The sequence below is a fragment of the Silene latifolia genome, chromosome X (genome assembly GCF_048544455.1).
Source record: "Silene latifolia isolate original U9 population chromosome X, ASM4854445v1, whole genome shotgun sequence".
Lineage (NCBI taxonomy): Eukaryota > Viridiplantae > Streptophyta > Magnoliopsida > Caryophyllales > Caryophyllaceae > Silene > Silene latifolia.
The window spans coordinates 254157749-254179152 of record NC_133537.1 but is presented as its reverse complement, the minus strand read 5'-3'; the positions used below and the strand labels follow the sequence as shown (position 1 = coordinate 254179152).

At 33.0% G+C, this 21404-nt stretch overlaps 1 long non-coding RNA gene and 1 other non-coding gene across 4 annotated transcripts; both read left to right on the top strand.

The window, feature by feature from the left end:
* Positions 1-2166: 2166 nt before the first annotated feature.
* LOC141623912 (uncharacterized) lies at positions 2167-5267 on the top strand. Of its 3 annotated transcripts, XR_012533727.1 has the most exons (4): positions 2167-2474; positions 2678-2721; positions 4354-4402; positions 4929-5267. It is a non-coding gene; the product is annotated as an uncharacterized LOC141623912 (long non-coding RNA). The 3 variants fall into 3 exon arrangements; XR_012533725.1 differs by lacking the exon at positions 2678-2721; XR_012533726.1 differs by lacking the exon at positions 2678-2721 and having other exon boundaries at positions 4922-5267.
* On the top strand, positions 4996-5125 carry LOC141625768 (small nucleolar RNA snoR74). The gene has a single exon (XR_012535529.1). It is a non-coding gene; the product is annotated as a small nucleolar RNA snoR74 (small nucleolar RNA).
* Positions 5268-21404: the final 16137 nt, after the last annotated feature.

The window sequence follows — 21404 nt, the reverse complement described above, 5'->3', positions numbered from 1 at the left end:
AAAAACAACTCCTTTCCTATTCTAATTCGGTAAATAGGAAAAACAAGGGAAAAAAAAACTTTCCAAAAAATTTCTCTATTTTTTTTCGGCAAAAGGCAAAAACTTTCCTAATCTTTATTATTTTTTTTTCTTCTTTTTCTCGGTTTACCAAAAATAAAATTAACATAAATTTTTTTTTTCTTTTTTCGTAAACCCTAAAAAAACGGCCACCTTTTTTTTTCTGTTCTTTTTGCGGCAATAAGCCCTAAAACAAGATTTGATGATCAATTGTTTACCTTTGCTATTAGAACATGATTAGCATATGAAATAATAAACATGATTAATTTATATGCCAAAAACTATATAGCAAAAACAATCTTTTTATCATAAACATGATGATTCCATTTGATTTTAACTTAATCTGCATTAAATCAAAAACTACCAATTCTTCATATGATAATTTTAACTGATTATAAACTATAATATGAAAAATAAAATGGAAAAACTATCATCAAACAAAAAAAAAAAAACGGCACAAAAAACGGCATAAAAAATTTCGATCCAAAAAAAAAAACGATACCCTAATTTTTTTTTTCTTCTCGAAAATCTTATCGTTTACATACAAATTTTATGAAAATCATCAAAATTAAAATCGTAGCCTAAAGCTCTAATACCAATTGTGGGAAATAATCTGTATACTTCCCTTAATTTAATGGATTATAACGATATAATAAAGATGATCTATGGTTATAAAATAAAATACATAAGCATAAGTAAAAAGATCTAGAATTAACCTCGGGTCCTCGCAAAATTGGCCTAAGAACAATATCAAAATTGATATTCGCCTATTAGTTGCACCCAAGACGATCTAAGATATACCCTTTGATTATGCTAGAAATCAATCTAAAATTTTCTGTAAAATTTTATTGTCTTTGTGTTTTTGTGATGAGAAAGAGGAGGCTAGGTCAGAAAAAGAATTAGGTCAGAAATAATTCTCTACCTTTCTTTTTATATAGACCAAAATCCGAAATCAATTAGGAAAGAAATATATCTCCTAATTTTCGGCCAACATTGACCGAAATAAGGAATAAAATTTCCTTATTTTTGGTCTTTCCAAAAATACATAAAGTGTGTTAAATTGTCATCTAGTGAGGATCGAACCCATGACCTCTTGCTTGTGTACCCTCACTATTACCACTATGACACATTCAACTTGTTGATATTAAATACAACTGATTATATTTAACTCATTTAATTAACAAAAGTTAATTCTTTCAAACTAACCTTATATATATATTTAATTAAATATAACTTATTATATTTAATTTACTTAATTGACAGTATTAATTAAATCTCAACTTAATATTATTTAATTTTCATTAAATAATTATCTCATCAACACATTGACTAACCTTTTAGTCATTTTGGGCATCAATGTAATTATATTTCTATAACCACATTTCTCAAATACGTCCTATAGGTGTGACCTTTAGGGACCAGTTGATCACCGCCATCTGTATGATAATAACGTCAAACTTTCTAGCAAGCTAACCGTTATTAGGTAAACGTTAATCAACTGATTAAATATACGAAGTATACCCTTGTGAACCTGTAAGAGATTTACAAATGTTATCACACTAATTTGTGGAGGACACAAGCTCCAACAAAAAATGGACTAAAATAACTCACATGAACCGTCCAAATGGAAGGATGGTTGAGTTCTTTTGTTTTTGTCATTTTGTTGTTGGAATGATTCTCCAACACCTTATGACATGCCTACCCTACTATCTACAAATATATGAGTATTAGTAATCAATTTTAAGGTAGACTACTAAATAAATATCTAGCAAATATTCACTACTAAAATACGGCGGTATAGTGACGGGAATTCTGACGGAAAAAAGAAAACCGTCAGTTAATAAGGAAAACTGACGGAATTCTGACGGAAATGGATTTCTGACGGAAAATCCGTCAGATAAAAGTGGTGCATAGAATAGTAACAATATCGCTAATATTGTGTGACGGTTTCCTGACGAAAATTCCGTCAGAAAAGTCAAATTGTCAAAATTTCTGACGGATTTTCCGTCAGAAAAGTTAACAAAAGTCAAAATTTCTGACGTCTATTCCGTCAGATATCCTAACAAAATACTCTGTATCTAAGAACCAGACTCCCCTCCCTCATTTCTCAAATCAATTAATCCCCATATCAAACCCTAACCCCCTTTCTCCTTCTTCTCCTTTCTCTTTCTCTATCCTACACTTCTGCCGGCCGACCACCCACAAGAACTCTGGCAACCACCATCATATAAAACTCTAAGTTCACATTTTATTTACTCAGTGAGAGTCGAGATCGAAAGTGCCGCACCGAGTGACCGCCTCTACCATCGAAACCTTCGAAAGCCGGCGAGTGACATAACAATAGCGGCTACCCTTCGAACTCCGGAGACTAATTCACTTGGGGTTTTCGCCAATCAATTTCAGAGCAATCTCAACAGGTATGAAAGATTAACCCTAATTTTTTTTGAATGTAAAGTATTGAATTTTTAGTTTTTGTAATTAGTTGGGGGTTTAGCCTATTAACTTATACCCTAATTTCCCGTTCTTTAATTTTAGTTGAAGGGGTATTTAATTTCTGGTAGAATAAGTTTAATTGTTTCATTTACGAACTTTTCATTGACTTTAGATTTGTTTCAAACAGAATTACTAGGTACAACCTTGCCATCACAGTTGGTAACTTTTTCGGTTAGACCCTTCATCCTTGGTATTAAATCACACGACTTGGTTATAGTTGATAAAATTTTTGTTGAATAATTAATTTGTTACATCACTTAGGTCTCCGTTTCCTGATTGAGTTCATTAATGGTGTAAATTGTATTTGTTAGTCATTAATTTTGAGCTACATAGACAGTTTTGACTTCGTTTGATTTCATGGATGGAGTGTGCTCATCTCTGATGGACCTACTTTAGTGGACTGAGGGTGCTTTAGGATCAAACTGTAGAAGCAAATGATGGACTTTTACCCGTTGTTAATTATTTTAAAATTGTAGTAGAATGTTTGTTCCACCAGTGAATACAATGAGATTTGCTTTCTTGTGGAAAAAAATGAAGGATGATGAACAAAAAGGATGAAATCATCAATGAAAAATATGAAGGGATAATTGGATAAATCATAAACTGATCATTAAACAGGAGGGATTAATAATAATTTTAAGTAAAGATGAAGAGATGACCAGTTAAGCAGGTTGCTCTTCACTTAAGGCAATATAAGTTAAATGATGGCATAAATTAAATTATTTTGAGATAATGAATAGTTTGGATTACTTTGAGACGGTCAGTGATAGTTTAGATTATTCTCATAAATTAACCCTTAATTATATTGAATACTAATGGTTGCCCTCCTGTAGTCTTCTGCCCTTGCTCTCGCATGCATTTGTGACAGTAAAAATAGTCGTAGTGGAACACTCACTATAATTTTAAGGGATGAAACTTATGTAATGTCCTTACTCACTGATTTGAATAATGCTGATAACATAAATCCTATTGATTAAGATACTTGTGTAATGCGGTTTTCATTTTAAAAAGGCTTTTTATTTTAAACTTGTTCATTTCATTAAAATAATGTTAAGTTCATATTGAATGAGAATGAAGGGATTGGAACAAAAATGGATGTACGAAAGACTGGATGATAGAAAGAATATTCGACTTAAGTGTATGGAGTAGTAGCTAAATGTACGGATTACTTTGGTTTTAGTTATAATACGAGTCTTATCAATTGAAATTTCATTGGTGGCCTTTTTTATTTGTGTTTATAATTAGATATTGATCTTGTGCAGAGATTAATTTGTTATATGGTAGGAGAAAATTAAAATGGCAGCTGATACGTGAATAAGGGCAATATTGGCAGCGACAACTATCTTCCCTTTTATAATATCAATAATGGCAGCGGCAACTTATCTTTTTAAGTCACTTGTGCATCTTTTTATTTTAGCAACTTCATTATAAAGTGCAATTGAAAATAGTTTAAGGGGGATGAAGTAATGCATCATGGGTGTAACCTTCGCTGTTTGGTTTTGCTCGAATTGAACTTATTAAGTGAGACTTACAATTTAAAGTTACGAAGGGGAATAAATGATAGGGTTATTGGAATGTATTTGATTTAAATTGATTGTTTGATAAAATATTGGAGTTTATCGTGCTTGGAATTCGTAGTGTGATGTGTATTCTAATCACTACTACCTTGTGTGTATTTCTAGGAGTTGTTTTGACTTGAGTTTTTTAATGAAGGATTCAGTTTGAGTTGATATGCTATATTTTGTTAATGAGGATCGACATGCTTGTTGGTAACCACCATGTGTTGCATTTGTAATTTTTCAGGTAGCCCGATGAAAAAAAACAGGGGTCTATTGCCGACTGTCAAATAGAGGTAACCAGCTCCCTTTTCTATCTTACTGTCTTCATTTTTCTTCTTTTTCCCTCTTATCCTTCCCTTCTTTTCCGCTCATACCATGTCCGATCCTTTTTTCTTGATTGTTTTTTCTTGATTGATTTTTCGTCAAGTTCTTTTTGTTTGGATATGATATCATAACTGAGTTAGAAGAAAAAATCAACTGTTTAAATTTTCTACATACATCTCGTATATTGAATTGTTATGCTGTTCACCTTTTTCTAATCAAACGAAATGAATATTAGTCTCTTAGAGATTGCTTTACTCATTATTGGTTGAGTTTGCCAAGAAAGTTGAGGAAATCAAACATGGTATGTGACAAGTAGATATGTGTTGTTTAATATGAAGTATTCTATCAGGTAGAATCGACTTTGAGTGGCCTCATTTGATTTTGGAGGCTGGTATTTAATTGTTGAATATTGTCATTCTGTACATTTTTTTATACAGTTTTAGGCGTGGAAATGCTTGTCGGTAACCACCATGTGTTGCATTTGTAAGTTTTCAGGTATCCTGATGAAAAAAAAGCAGGGGTCTACTGTGAGCTATTAAGCAAACAATGCAACAACCTGGTGAAAAAAGCAAGACTTAGTTATTAATTCTGAACAAGGCTTTCGTAAACCTCAGGGACATCAGTATGCATTGTTATAGGGTGAACCTCTGTTGGATTTTATATCTGATGGTTCAGTAAATGATGAAACACAACCAGATTACGCATGTATTAGATCATAATTTGTTATACCTAGTCTTAAGTATTGTGAGTATTTGTCACCTGTTGAAAAGACAATGTGTATGTATATTTTGAACTTGGCTGATGTGAGCCATATATGGCAGGAAGATTTTTTTTTTTTAAAAAAAAAATCAACTTTTATGACGGAAATTCCGTCAGAAATATTGACTTTTCTGACGGAAATTCTGTCAGTAAAGTCAATTTTATGTTGACTTTCAGCGCAATCCCGGAGGAATTGTTTAACGGATTAGCCGTCAGTTTTCCGTCAGAAATGCGGATTACTGACAGAATTTCCATCAGGATTGTTTTTTTCGTGACGAATCATAGTGACGCGCTTTCCTGACGGTTTTTCGGTCAGGAATCCGCATTTCTGACGGATAATTGTCGTTATTGACGGAATTTTTCCGTAAGTTTTCCGCATTTATTTTGTAGTGTATTACTTAGTAGTGATAAGGGTTAAATCTTGGGTGCAATCAAAAGGAGAATCTCTACATTGGGATTTTGGAGGATCATCCAATAGATTAAAACTCAAGAACAAATAAGGAAGGTGACTTTATTTGTGCCCATATTTCGACCCACCTAACAACGTAAGGGACATTGTTTTTCTTCATTAATCTCTTATTTTGTTATGCATGCACTAGATATAAAGAACAAATAATTAAGAAGTTAATTAGTTCACTATTAGAGGAGTCTTATAAGAGGTATATGAACCTAAAAAGTAGTATCAGAGCATAGGATGTTGCATGCATAATCAGTTATTATTTTTCCGAGTTAAAATGTTAACATATAAAACTAAAAATTTGTGATTTATAAGAGTGAGCCACGAAATCATGATGCATGTTATATATTCTGGTCCTAAAATGTTTTTAGGTCATTTTTATAATTTATGGTAATTTATTGCTCATTTTAATGATTTTTAGTGATTTTATTACATTTTTATGAGTAAAATGAACTTTTATTCACTAAAATAAGTTAACCTTCACTACTGGTCGTGATATTTTAGTATGACCTCACATGAATATTTTATGTATTTCATGTAAAATATCATATTAATGTGATTAATATTTCATGATTTATGAATTTTTAGTGTAAAAATGGCATAAATGGAGGTTAAATGACTAAAAATGGTTAAACTTACTCTATGACCTTGAAAATTTTATATGACCTCACATGTATATTTTAAAAGTTGTGTATAAATTCTCGTATTAATTTGATTAATATTGCATGATTTATGATTTTTATGAGATAAAAGTGGATTAAAAGAGGTAAAATGGTTAAAAATAGTTAAACTTCGAACCAGGCTATTAAACTTTAATATGTTTTCAAATGCATTTTTTACACAATGTATGTAAATTTTGAGATGAAAGGATCTCATTTAGTATGATTTATGAATTTTTAGTGTAAAAATGGAATAAATAGTGACTATTTTAGCATAAATAGCTAAAACGAATTGCATGGCATGATAAAATTATTTTCGGTTGCATAAATATTCCACTTATCAGATCTAAGGTTGTAAAATTGATTGGATTGATTTTTGTATACTTTAGATGTTTTATGAGATAAAACCGATATATTGCAACTATATTTTCTCGAAATTATTTCGAAAATTTTAACCATAATTTTTGACACTATGAGTGTCATGAAATTATTTCAGAATGTTCAAAAATTTAAAATTCAAATTTTTAAATTATTGTAATTTAATTTGGATTTATTTCATAAATGTTATGATTTTAAGGTAAAAAAGGAGCATAAAATTAAATCAAGTTGAATTATTGTCAAAAATTGAGTGATGACGATTTTTGAGTCCTAAGAGTGTTAGGATAATTAACTTGAACTTAAATGTGATTTAAGTGTTAATTTGTGATTTTAAGAAGTTATTATCACGCATTTCAATAAAACCGGGTTATATAAATGATACAAGTTAAATAGGGCGATTTGGCACACATTTTGACAAGATAGATACATATTATAATGCTGCATATTTCAATTATTGAATGTCTTTTATTTATATAATTTTGAATTATGTAATTTTATTTTAGTATGACCTTAGTTTTAATCGATATTACCCGTAATGAAAGGGAATATTGATTCGGTTGTAATTTAATGTGATCTTGTATCACTTTTATTTTTACTAGTTTTCCCCTTTTACAAATGTATAATAGGAATAGCTTTGTATTTTTATTATTATTTGTAATCATGGAGATTCTTCAAGACGGTGCCATTCGGAAAGGTGTTCCGACGAAGACGGTGTTCTTGGGAGGCGTGCCATTTGAAGATTCAATGGACCAAAGGAGTTGGTTACCGAATATGTAATAGATTTTTTGATTTTCTATTTTAGGAAGGCCATACTAGGAATTTATTATTATTGCTTAGCATTTATTTTAATATGTTGCATGCATTGCCAAATCGCCATAACAACACATGCATTTCATATCGAGTCATCGACTGTGTCAATTATAATTATCGTAGTTCACCACTTTAGTTCACTTAAAACGTGATAGATAATAAATTGATACGACCTCTCACAAATTAATAATTGAGAATTAGCCTTACCAAATAGTAGAAACCATGAGTCCCAATTTCATGAGGAAGTAGGCTCGGCTCACTGGGGTAGTAAAGTTGTTACGTTGGGTAAGTGGGTAATAAAATGTTATTACATCAAAATTTGGATTGAGCTCAACGGAAGTATTCGTGACCGTAGTCGCATGTGTTCCGGGCTAAAGATAAATAATTTTTATCGACCGAGAGTTCTAAAAGTAGAATCGATTAAGAGGTTAATCCACCGAGTTATATTAATACGGGATGAATCAACTCACCGTGCCCGAGTATATATGAATTTGGATCTCGGAATCATTTATAATAGTTGGGTAGAGGTCACTATATAAATGCAATACTTGTTTACAAGTATTATTAAAACGATAGATGTTTAATTATTTCCTTCATTTCTGTTTTTGTAGTTATTTATACGCAATGAATTCATCTAATACTCCTACACCAATCACTATTGATTCATGGCTCCAATCATTCGATGAAAAACGCTCCGAGTATGACAATGATACGATTAGAGAATTACGCTGTGGCATTGGTTAGGATGGAAATATTTGCTTCTTTACCACCTCCACACCACCCACTCCAATTTTAATGCCCACCACTTTGGTAAGAAAATCTTGTGAAGAAAATCTTACTAAAACCAAGGCATCCTTGTTTGAAGAAACAAGGAGAAATATTAAATTTAGTGGGAGTTCTAGCAAGAGTGTCTTGCAGCTGAAAGGAGTATTGGTATTATTAAAAGAAAGGCAAAGATGGGTAAGAAACCCAAACCTGACAATGAATTGGAAATGGATAGTGAGACTACCACAACCAAGACCAAGAAGGGTGCCCAATCTTATGAAGAATGTCATTATTGTAATGTCATGGGCCATTGGAAGTGAAATTGCCCCAAGTATTTGGGAGATATCAAAGTTGGACTTATTACTCCAAGTGGGACTTGGAAATGTAGAAAAGCTAAACAAGAGTGATATAAATCTTCGACAAGGAAATGGAGCTAGGGTAGCCGTCACTTCGAGAGGGACTTGTGTACTTATTTTAGCTAATAGCTTTGAGTTGTAATCAACATAATGGTGATTATGTACCCATTTTATCTAAAACATTATTTCATGTTAGACATGGAATGATTCATATTTTGCCATAAAAAACAATCGTTGTATTTTTTTTGAAAATTGACATGGCTGGGAGCCAAGTCAATTCTCTTAATGGTATTCATGTTTTATACACTTCCAACTCAACTAAAGATATCTATAACATACAAACCAAAAGACTCATAACTAGTGATCCAAATGATTTGTACATTTGGCTTTTTCGATTAGGTTGCATAAATGAGAAATGCATTGAAAGCTAGTGTCGACTAGATTTAATGAACCATTTGATTCTCAATCATATGGAAAATGCGAAACTTGTCTCCTTCGCAAAATGATTTGTACTTCCTTTAGTGGTAAAGGGACACAAGCAAGTGATCTGTTGGGACTAGTACATGCCGATGTATGTGTTCTAATGAACATCACCACAAGGGAATTTATGACTACTTCGTCACTTTTACCGATGATTTAAGTAGATATGGGTATATTTACTTAATCAAATATAAAGTGAAGCATTTGAGAAATTTGAGAAATTTTTAAATGACGTAGAGAACCAATTGAACAAAGTACTAAAGCATTACGATCCGATCGTAGTGGCAAAGATCTAAGTAATGAATTTAATTTATTAAATATGGATTATGACCTAGTGTCACTACCCATAAGATCAAACTAATATGAGTCTGTTTGAGTTATTGAACTCAGTTTTGGGAATTTGCAATCCAAAACGGACAAGTAATTCTAAACGGACGGTTAACCATGATAGAGCTGGTCTTTTATGTGCTAACACGTCAGTCTAGACAAACTTCCAATTATTTCACCATATATGTTTGTAACTCACAAAGCTATCTCTTAAGAAGATAGAGGTATTTCTAAGAGATAGAATGTGAGTAGATTAGATCGTCACAAACATGTCTTATAGTTAATGTATTACTTTGTGAAAGTAATGGAACTATAATATATAGTTAATGTGTTACTTTGTGAAAGTAATGGAACTATAATCTATAAATATAGAGTGGGAGTGTAGCACACATGTCTTATTGATAATATGTTAATTTTCGAAAGTAATGGTATTATGACCTTATCCCAAATCGACCTTGTTGCATACGAGCCATAGCATTACAATCCAAAGATTGTTACTCAAGAGTAGATTTACTTTAAGGCGAGGGTCTCCTTAAAGGTAAATAGAGCTTTAGATTACCTAAGTGCATAGATCGACATGAATATGTTGATCAAGATAAATTATGTTAGGAATCGCCGCATTTCATCTTGATAAAGAATGGCAAATGATATTAAAAATTCGCTTTTCTAAAATGGGAATTTAGAGAAGGATGTGTTTGGAACACAAAACTTTCTTAGATAAAGATCTAAGAATCCTAACATATTATGCAAAGCTTTCTTAAGTGATCCTAGAATGGTCTTAAGCAAGCATCAAAGGATTATACTTTTCGTTCATGTGATAATTGAGAATGGTTTCATTCACATGATTGAAGAATCATGATTATACATGAAGTTAAGTGGGAGCTAGAATTATTTTTCCCATGTCTTATATGTTGATAACATATTACTTATTGAGAATAATGTACCAATGCTCTCCTCTGTGAAGAGTGATTGGGAGACTGGGAAAGGGTGCGATGTATTCTAGATTTCTGAATCTATGTGAGAGAATATTGGCATAGAGTTGAGAGTCTTATGATGATAAGATTTTTCGTATCTGTTTAACGTCAACAAGGTTGAGTAGGTTATTCATGTTGATGAAAGTGGAATTGCTATGACGGAGTCATAGTCGTTCACTGAACCTATTAAGTTGTTGATTACATGAAGTTGATTCCTAATGTTTCCGCCATTAAAACGATCATGTATGCCAACAGACGCACATGCCATGGTGTAACATATGCTAGGAGCATAATAAGTCAATAACAGGTTAATTCATAAGATGGTCTTGTGAAAGCCTTAAAGAACAATTGAGGATTTTTTCAATTGTTTGGATGATATATTAAGTTATGTGTTGAAGGGTTGCACAAACTTTAGTTTCCAAACCGAAAAGGATTTGTCGAAATCCTAGGATGTCTCATTAACTTAGGAGTAAGAGACTAGAAAAGTGTTTTAGTTTCGTACATTGCAAGTTCTACAAAAGGAATCTAAGTAAATTGTGATAAAATGGTCAATGTAGGGAATGAGAGTAGATTCCTCTACCAAAGACTTTATCACAAGTTATGTGATAACAGTGGGAGCATCTTTCAAGTTAAAGAACTCAAGTCTAGTTAAACGACTAGACATAAACTTAGATAAATTCATGTCATTAGAGATGACATTGGATAGAAGGAAATGACAATAATAAAGTTGGAATACATGGATATCTGGTATATCCACTTGCCAAGCTTTTATTGCAATTCAATTAGTGTTAAAGATACACTGTAGATTATAAGATATGAAGTAGTAATAGTGTATTGACTATTCATATATGATAATCACATTTATCGTTTGAGTTTGATTAAACTCACCCGTTACTTTGTTAAATCCAAATGGGCTGTGGAGACAAATTGAACCCCATTACAGTGAACTGGATTGACATAGTATTGGCCCCTAATTACTTATAAAAGGTGACGTCTCAAAGTGACTAGAGTGTGATGTGATTGATGGCAAGTTCAAGTGCCATAGAGTCATACGGGATGACTAGTCGATCATATAGGCAGACTGTATGAGACACTCTGTCGGGCAGTGACCGCTTATAGAGTTCTGGTAATTCATAAAGCCTGGTCGTGGCAAGAGCTACTATAGTATTCTTATGAGTCAATTCTTTTGACTAGAGACTATTCGCCCAAGTTGGCACAAATTTCTGATTGGCTTTGATTTATGCTCTACGACTGTCGTAAATGAGGTCAAATGGGTATATTTTGGGTTATGATGAACTGTGGCTAAACGAAGGGAATAGTGCGATAGGAATGTCCACCCCTTGTCAGGATTATTTGAAATCTCAAGGCCACTCGAGGAGTAGTGAACTGGAAATGCGTGGCCACGCTCGGAAAGTATCTATGGTAGATAATTCCGGTTAGACAGTTACACTCCAGATCGAGAAAACCACTCAAGATATGATCAAGTGCAAGTACGACCTGCGAGACACTTTGCATTGAGTGGGAGATTGTAATAGGACAAGAGAATTGGTGATGCACACTTGTCTCGGACAAGTGGGAGATTGTTTGAATATGTGTCCTCAACAATAGTGCGATCACATGATTTAATATCATAAATAAATCTCATAATAAGAATACGAAAGGGATGATAAATTATATAGTCAACTGATCAACATTAATTGGCAACGATTGGCTTGCTAGAGTTTGAGGTTACTGTCGTAGGACGGTGGTGGTCAGTTGATCCCTTAAGGTCACACCTAAAGGATGATGCCCTTATCAGTAAAGTTAATTAATTGTATACGGATACAAGTTAATTAATTCCTTAAATAAGAACAATTTATATTTATGAGAGGAAATATGTATCTTATTGTAATGTGATTAAATAAGATTCGATTTAGTGGATTAATATGTTAATTCACTAAATTATGTTGAAGTTTTATAAATATTTCGAGGTAGAGGTAATTAGTTATTTACATTTACAAGAGGTTGTAAATTTAACTAACTAGCTATTATGGGACCCATTATATGTTGATATAATGGTAAAATATTACTCAATAAGTTGAGTGAATATATGTTTATTAATTTGTTACATAATTGTTGTATGATTAAATTAATATTTAATTATGTAAGATAATTAAGCATAAGACTTATAAGCATTTGTGGGACAAATATTATAAGACAAAAATGGACCAAAATAACTCACATGAACCGTCCAAATGGAAGGATGGTTGAGTTCTTTTGTTTTTGTCATTTTGTTGTTGGAATGATTCTCCAACATCTTATGACATGCCTACCCTACTACCTACAAATATGGATTATTGTGAAAGGCATTTTGAGAAGACAAAAATGCTCTAAATAGAGCATAATGGCCGGAACTCACATGTTGAGAGAGGATAATTTTTGTTCTCATTTTTCCACTCTCTTATTCTCATAAAATGCACATATTTTCACCACATGAAAAACCTCTCTCTTGTTCATACTCCTCTAAAAACTTGAGAAGTTTGATCCAAATTGTTCAATAAGATTACTAATATTATTAGTGTAATATATGAGTATTAGTAATCGATTTTAAGGTAGACTACTAAATAAATATCTAGCAAATATTACTTAGTAGTGATAAGGGTTAGATCTTGGGTGCAATCAAAAGGAGAATCTCTACATTGGGATTTTGGAGGATCATCCAACAGATTAAAGCTCAAGAACAAATAAGGAAGGTGACCTTATTTGTGCCCATATTTCGACCCATCTAACAATGTAAGGGACATTGTTTTTCTTCATTAATCTCTTATTTTGTTATGCATGCACTAGATCTAAAGAACAAATAATTAAGAAGTTAATTAGTTCACTATTAGAGGAGTCTAATAAGAGGTATATGAACCTAACAATCTCAACGATCAAATTAGTCGGGTATATATCACGCCACATGGAACGAAGAATGTTATTGTAATTGATAATTTAAACAAACAACATTATTCGTAAATGGAAATGACTAAATAGTTTTATTAATAAAACTTACTTCATCCAAATCAAAATGTGAACATCATCAAAATTGTCAAGGTCGACAAACTACATCTGTTGCTTCGGGTCCAGTACGGCTATATCGGCTGCGCTCATAATTTCCTCTTCAATGTTAATCATGACTACATCCCCTCTAGGTGACTTCTTTACAACCAAGTTGTACAAAGCCTTCAACGAAGTAGTTTTCATTTTTTTCCTTATATTCACACGATTCATAACAAGAATCATAAGCAGGCTTGACTGCAACAAAAGTAGCTGGCTTATATTGTATGTCCTGTGGTTTTGTTTTTGGGGAAGACGTAGTCCTTTCGGTGACTTTGTCCGTTGACGTAGTAGTAATTGCTTTAGCTGCCGTCATGACTTTGCTTAACTTCTGCAAATGTAAAGATTAAAGTACTTACGATATGTTAATATTCGTACCCTTATATGTTTAAACAACAAGTAATAATTAACGTCTGCATATAGGTACCTCGGGGATGACAACATTGATGAGGTTGTCAGGCTATTGTACATAAGAACTTAGAGCTTCTTTCAAATAAGTGACCTCCTCATTAGGAAATTGTACTTTTACTTCCCCATACCCGTCTTTATATAATTGGGACACTTCCACTTTCCTGCATTTGTCACGAAGGGGTATACCATGAACCTTAACTTGTTGAAGCCGGTCGTAATCGAACATGTATCCCCTGGTAACAACAACTTTCTGTTTCCTTTGTAAATAGAACAGACGACAAGCCACCTTGTAATCGCCCTTCACGGCAGCTTTAATCAATTAGTACACATACATTCACTACCTTTAATAGATTTCATAAGTAAAAAACGTGTATGATATGAATAATTATAAACTAGCAGCTATTACTTTTTTCGGTGTTGAGAAGAACATCTGATCATCAAATACCTCCACCTCATCCTGTGTCACGGCCTTCCTGGCTTCCTCTTCAGCTACCTGAAATCGATCCTCGACTCCCACCTCAGTCTCCTTTGCCATTTCCTTCTCCCTTGCCATGTCATCCTCGGCTTCCTTCTGTACATTAACACTTATACATATAAAACGTACTGATTTTCCAAATCATATAACACACTGTATATAAGACATACATATTATTACCTCTTTTTCCTCCTCCTCCTCCTCCTCCTCCTCCACCTCCTCCTCCTCCTCCTCCTCCTCCTCCTCCTCCTCCTCCTCCTCTGCTTCCTTTATGATTTCTTGAACCACATCCAACTCTTCTTCTGATGGCTTTTCCCCAGTTTCCAACATTCTCAGCATCAACCTTGCCATTTTCCGTAACTGTGTAGTAGAAATTAATGTCAGCATATATAGTTATAAATTATGCTGAATCAAATATAGTATTTATATGATTACCTTCTTGAAATCATCACCACTCATCATCTTTTGAGGAGTTTTCCCAAAAGACTTAGTGATACCAGCATGTGTCGATACCCCTCTTACACGACTTGGATGCTCTGCTTTGCCGATTTCCCTAGCAAGAATGTCATCACGTCCTTTAGGCTTCCATTTTCCTTCATGTACCTGATGTGACTCGTATTTACACACATTTAGTCCCCTAACTAGCCTCATTCCTATGCTTTCTTGCATGTATTAGGGTCGTTTCTTATCTTTAGGTTCCTACTTTGCATATTCTTTGAGGTTTTGTGTCCTTGGTAGAAGAGGAATGCTAGCCTTGCATATATGGAGCAAAACGGAGCTAAATGGATCGCATATAACGACCAAGAAACAAAGAGGAGACCAATACTAAAGGCCTAAGTCAATAAAACAAGTTTTTAGGCAATGATGAAGGACCCACGGCTCCTCAATGATCCCCACGGATCATGAGGCAGCCAAATGAAGAAGAAGCCAAGATGACCTTAGGGACGGACGTCCCAAGCACGGCCCGAGCGTCCTAAGCACGGCTTGAGCGTCCCTAAGCATAGGACGGGCGTCCAAAGACTTAGCCCGAGCGTTCCTTGAGCAGGACGGGCGTTTTCCCTTACAGCATGAGCGTCCAACTAGTGCAATCCGGGCGTTTCCTTGGAGGACTTGCAAGTCGTAAATCTTCATTTTAGGGACTTAATCGCCATTTAAGACCTTAGTTACCCTAATACTTGTACTTAGTATAAATACTCCATTGTATTAGGAGATTATTATCAAGTTTTAATTAAGTTTTATCAAGTTTTAATTAAGTTTTACCAAGTTTTAATTAAGTTTTATTAACAATTCAATCTTAATCACATTTAATCTTTCCTTAATTATTCAAGTGTTCTTAGATTTAGTTGGGTAATTTGAAGACTATTTGGGTTTATTGGAGAATTGACAACTCTTCATCATTCATCAAGTTTTCTTCTATTATTCTTTGCTTTATATTTGATCTCCTAAGTTGGTATAATTTCTCTACTCTTTACTTAATCCTTGTTTATTGTTTTACTCCTTCATCATGCTTAACCTTGTTAATATGATTGACACCCTTATTAGCATATTTTCCATGATCATGAGTGAGTAGTCTCCTAACTAGGGTTAATGGGGGATTAGGGGAGTTAATAGTGGGGTCGATCTTTACTTAATAAGTTCATATGATTGCTTGCTTGTTGTAGTTTTAACTTATGCACATGTTATGCTTGATGAAATGCTTGATTGACAACCTAGCATGGATCTCTTATCCATTCAACAAGATTTGTAAGACATAAATTAACTCAAGGCTTGTTAGACCATGAATATATTTGAATAGGGAGAATTACGTCGACTTGTAGGGGTTGTAAAGTCTTGACCGACTCGGCTCCGAGACCCAAAACTTCCTAGGAATTGTATGATATAAACTAACTCGATTCGACTACAACAATAAATTGCTTGCATCTATGAAACTTGTTTATGTGATCTCACCATGATTTCCTTATCAACCCATGATACCCAAGTGCTTTAATCAATTGTTTACAAACCCCATTTACTTGCTTTGTTTTACTTTCATTTGTTTACATTTCCTTTGTTAAGTAGCTTAGATTGCAAACCTCAAACTCAACACAAATTGTGACACCCTAAGACATAACTTTCTACAACCGATAAATCAATACAATACCCGCCCCTTGGGATCCAACCTTTACTTACCACTCTAATAAGAGTAGTTTTTTGAGATTATAAATAGTGTTTGATAGGGAGAATAGACGACGTTCCAACCGTCATCAAAATGGCGCCGTCGTTATCAGGGACGGTGTTCAATTGAATTGTTATCATTTATTGTTTTTAGTTGTGTCTTTATTAACCTTGGGGAAGTCAAACTCCTCAAGGTAGTTTTACTTGTTTTCTAGTTGTTTGATTTTTGTATGTCTAGGAGATCACAAGGCAAACCTTTGCCTATTGATCCTGAAATTGAAAGAACTTTGACAAATATTCGAAGAATCGTTAGAAGTACTTCAACAATTGTGGGTATTGGAAAACTTGTGGACATTGGTATTGTCCAATCGGATAGTGTAATACTGCCCAAATTTTAAAATAATGTTTTTGATTTTAAACTTAAACTTCGAGGACGAAGTTTCTTTTAAAGGGGAAGATTGTAATACCCCAAATATTCTTAGAAATTTTATATTTTATATTCTATCTTTTATTTACGGATTTTTTTAAAAGTGTCTTAAATTTTCCTAAAACTCGTTTTAGAATCTTTCCTACCGTTAGTCTAACTTTAACACCTTTATTTTCATGATGTATATTGTTAGAGTTTATAGTCTTTCGGAATTGTTAACCCTAAATAATACTCTATATATATCAGTAAACCCTTGCTTTAACCAATATCTTACAATTTATATTCCTTGCGGCTGTTATCGTCAATTTCCTAATCAATATCATGCATTCACAATCCGTATGATCTTTTAGCACCACAAAAGTCAATATTTACCTCTAATGCTTAGCCATTAACCATATTCATCTCCTCTTATACTGTCAAACCTCACCCCAGTATGATTCTATTTGACCATCATCCATTCCTTTCACTTTTATTCATACGAGTATTTATCGAAGCAGTGTAGGAAATTTTGCGGTAATACGATTCTACCAATCCTATTATTATTATTATTGTTCCGGATTGTTTGATTTCTTGCTATGCGATTATATTTGTATGGTAATTTGATACATGGTGATACTCTGATTGCTACTATTATCTATACTATAGACTATTATATTTTGTGGTTTAATAAATTGTTTGTGAGGTATTTGGTCTTTGGTTATTAATAAGACGACTTGTGAATATGGGCGAGGCCGAAGGAATTGAACTTGTTGTTTATGGATTAATATAGGTTTTGACGCATAATGCCAATGTTGGAATTTAATAGTGACAGTGCACTAGGGGTTTGATTCCAGTTTGATGAATTTAGTGTAATAGTGGAATTATAATGACGTTTGTTGTCATATATGTTGAAGTGGAGAGATTAGATTATGTTGGCTACGTATTGTATGCGTTGATCAGTTGCTTGATTCAGATTGAGATTATTGATTTCATATTGTATTTAATTCGTCGATTTCTTTGATCGAGACTCGTGGGTGAGTAGCTTAGAATTTTACTCTAAGTGTTGAGCACGTCCATTATTGGACCTTGACGATATTGATATTGAGATTGAGATTGGTTATTGGTATTGAGTTATGGGGCCTTTGTGCCATATTGAGTTTACGGTCCAGAGTGACCATGGTTATTGAGTTTTGTCCTGAGATTGAAATTGAAATTGAGATGGAAATATTGTTTCGCGGTCTTATCCGCCAGTTCACACACCCCTTGTCCTTAGCTTAGGATCGACGATGAGAATACGATATCTGGCTACTATGGAGTATTATATTTTGAGACGGAGTAATGAGTGAGATGGAATAATGTGTAAGACGGAATAATTAGTTGAGACATGGTTAGTTATGTAGAATGGAAATAATAGATATATTAGAGGAGTAAGATAGTATTAGTTTGAGGTTCCGATTAGTTTATAGGGAGTGTTTTTATTATTCTCTATGTTTATTTTTATTTTTACCTGTGCTTGTTTCCACACCATGACCAAAAGTAAGCTGCTTCTATTGAGGTATTATCTGTTACTCAGCTTTCCGGCTGACGTGTTTTCTCCCTTCTGGGCTAATCGTTATGGGGGTAGTTCCTTTCTGTCTTCTGATCTTATTTCCAGGTTGCTTCTGCTGGCTATTCAAAAGGATTTGATTTTGAGTCAAGTTTTTAATTAAAGACTTTGTAAAAGATTTGTTCCATTTTGTTTTCATTTATATAAAAGAGATTTTGTAATAGAGACTTTGTATATTAATTATAATGTCTCTATATTTCGGCGCGTTTTATATGTAAAAGTTACTTTTAGTTTAGCCGAAAATCAAGGGTGTTACAATTGGTATCAGAGCGGTTTCATTCTTGGTTAGGTGTAAAGATCGTCACATCTTGACACCGCCGATTTCAGCTTTAAAATGCTTTCTAAATTTTTTGACACAAACTGTTTTCATTCTTTTAACTTCGAGGGTGAACTTTGTTTTTAAGGAGGGTGGAATGTAATACTGCCCAAATTTTAAAATAATGTTTTTGATTTTAAACTCAAACTTCAAGGACGAAGTTTTGTTTTAAGGGGGAAGATTGTAATATCCCAAATATTTTTAGAAATTTTATATTTTATATTTTATTTACGGATTTTTTTAAAAGTGTCTTAAATTTTCCTAAAACTCGTTTTAGAATCTTTCCTACGGTTAGTCTAACTTTAACACCTTATTTTCATGATGTATCTTATTAGAGTTTATAGTCTTTCGGAATTGTTAACCCTAAATAATACTGTCTATATATATATGAGTAAACCCTTGCTTTAACCAATATGTTACAATTTATATTCCTTGCGGCTGTTATCGTCAATTTCCTAATCAATATCATGTATTCACAATCCGTATGATCTTTTAGCACCACAAAAGTCAATATTTGCTCCATCTAATGCTTAGCCATTAACCATGTTCATCTCCCCTTTTACTGTCAAATCTCACCCAGTATGATTCTATTTGACCATGATCCGTTCCTTTCACTTTTATTCATACGAGTATTTATCGAAGCAGTGTAGGAAATTCCGAGTTAATACGATTCTACCAATCCTATTATTATTATTATTGTTCCGGATTGTTTGATTTTTTGCTATGCGATTATATTTGTGTGGTAATTTAATACATGGTGAATTGTACTCTGATTGCTACTATTATCTATACTATAGACTATTATGTTTTGTGTTTTAATAAATTGTTTGTGAGGTATTGGGTCTTTGGTTATTGATAAGACGGCTTGTGAATATGGGCGAGGCCGAAGGAATTGAACTTGTTGTTTATGGATCAATATATGCCAATGTTGGAATTTAATAGTGACAGTGCACTAGGGGTTTGATTCCAGTTTGATGAATTTAGTGTAATAGTTGAATTATAATGATGTTTGTTGTCATATATGTTTAGACCCCGTGCATTATATGCACGATACTTATAGTTTAATATTTCTATAAAATTATTTATATAATATTGGTACCCTATAGTTATTAACATTTTTTATCATTGTATTTTGCTTTGATAAATAAAAGTTAGAACTGAAAATTAGTTAAGAGAATTAAATAATTAGTTGAAATATATTTTAATAAAAATATTTTTATAGCATAAAGTTAATGAGTTTCAATTTATATATTTTTTTTTTCAATTTCTTTTGTTATGAAAGTAATAACAACGTTTTCTAGTTTTTGTTTTATACAGAATATGGGTCAACTCGTCATCTAATAATAGGATTAATAAAAGATTTTAGCAATTTATAATTTTATACCAATTTTACTTTGTTTTAATTAAAATATCATAATTTAGAGTTTAGTGAAAATAATATAATTTGATGAAAAGATTAATTTTAATGAAAGTATAATAGATGAATTAAATTGTAATTGTTAGCTTCCTTATTTAGTGAATGAACATAATTATCATTACTTTCCTTTTTTGAGAATATGCTTTTTGGCGTGAAAATGATAGAATTCACCTATTCATTTAGTATATAGGGGATTATAATGATGTCTGTTGTCATATATGTTGAAGTGGAGAGATTAGATTACGTTGGCTACATATTGTATCCGTTGATCAGTGGCTTGATTCAGATTGAGATTATTGATTTCCTATTGTATTTAATTCGTCGATCTCTTTGACCGAGACTCGTGGGTGAGTAGCTTAGAGTTTTACTCTAAGTGTTGAGCACGTCCATTATTGGACCTTGACGATATTGATATTGACATTGAGATTGGTTACTGGTATTGAGTTATGGGGCCTTTGTGCCATATTGAGTTTACGGTCCAGAGTGACCATGGTTATTGAGTTTTGTCCCGAGATTGGAATTGACATTGAGATGGAAATATTATTTCGCGGTCTTATCCGCCAGTTCAGTCACCCCTTGTCCTTGGCTTAGGATCGACGATGAGAATATGATATCTGGCTACTATGGAGTTTTATATTATGAGACGGAGTAATGAGTGAGATGAAATAATGAGTAAGACGGAGTAATTAGTTGAGACATGGTTAGTTAAGGAGAATGGAAATAATAGATGTATTAGAGGAGTAAGATCGTATTAGTTTGAGGTTCCGATTAATTTATGGGGAGTGTTTTTATTATTCTCTCTGTTTATTTTTATTTTTACCTGTGCTTGTTTCCACGCCATGGCAAAAATTAAGCTGCTTCTATTGAGGTATTATCTGTTACTCAGCTTTCCGGCTGACGTGTTTTCTCCCTTCTGGGCTACTCGTCATAGGGGTAGTTCCTTTTTGTCTTCTGATCTTATTTTCAGGTTGCTTCCGCTAGCTATTCAAAAGGATTTGATTTTGAGTCAAGTTTTTAATTAAAGACTTTGTAAAAGATTTGTTCCATTTTGTTTTCATTTGTATAAAAGAGATTTTGTAATAGAGACTTTGTATATTAATTATAATATCTTTGTATTTCGGCGCGTTTTATATGTAAAAGTTA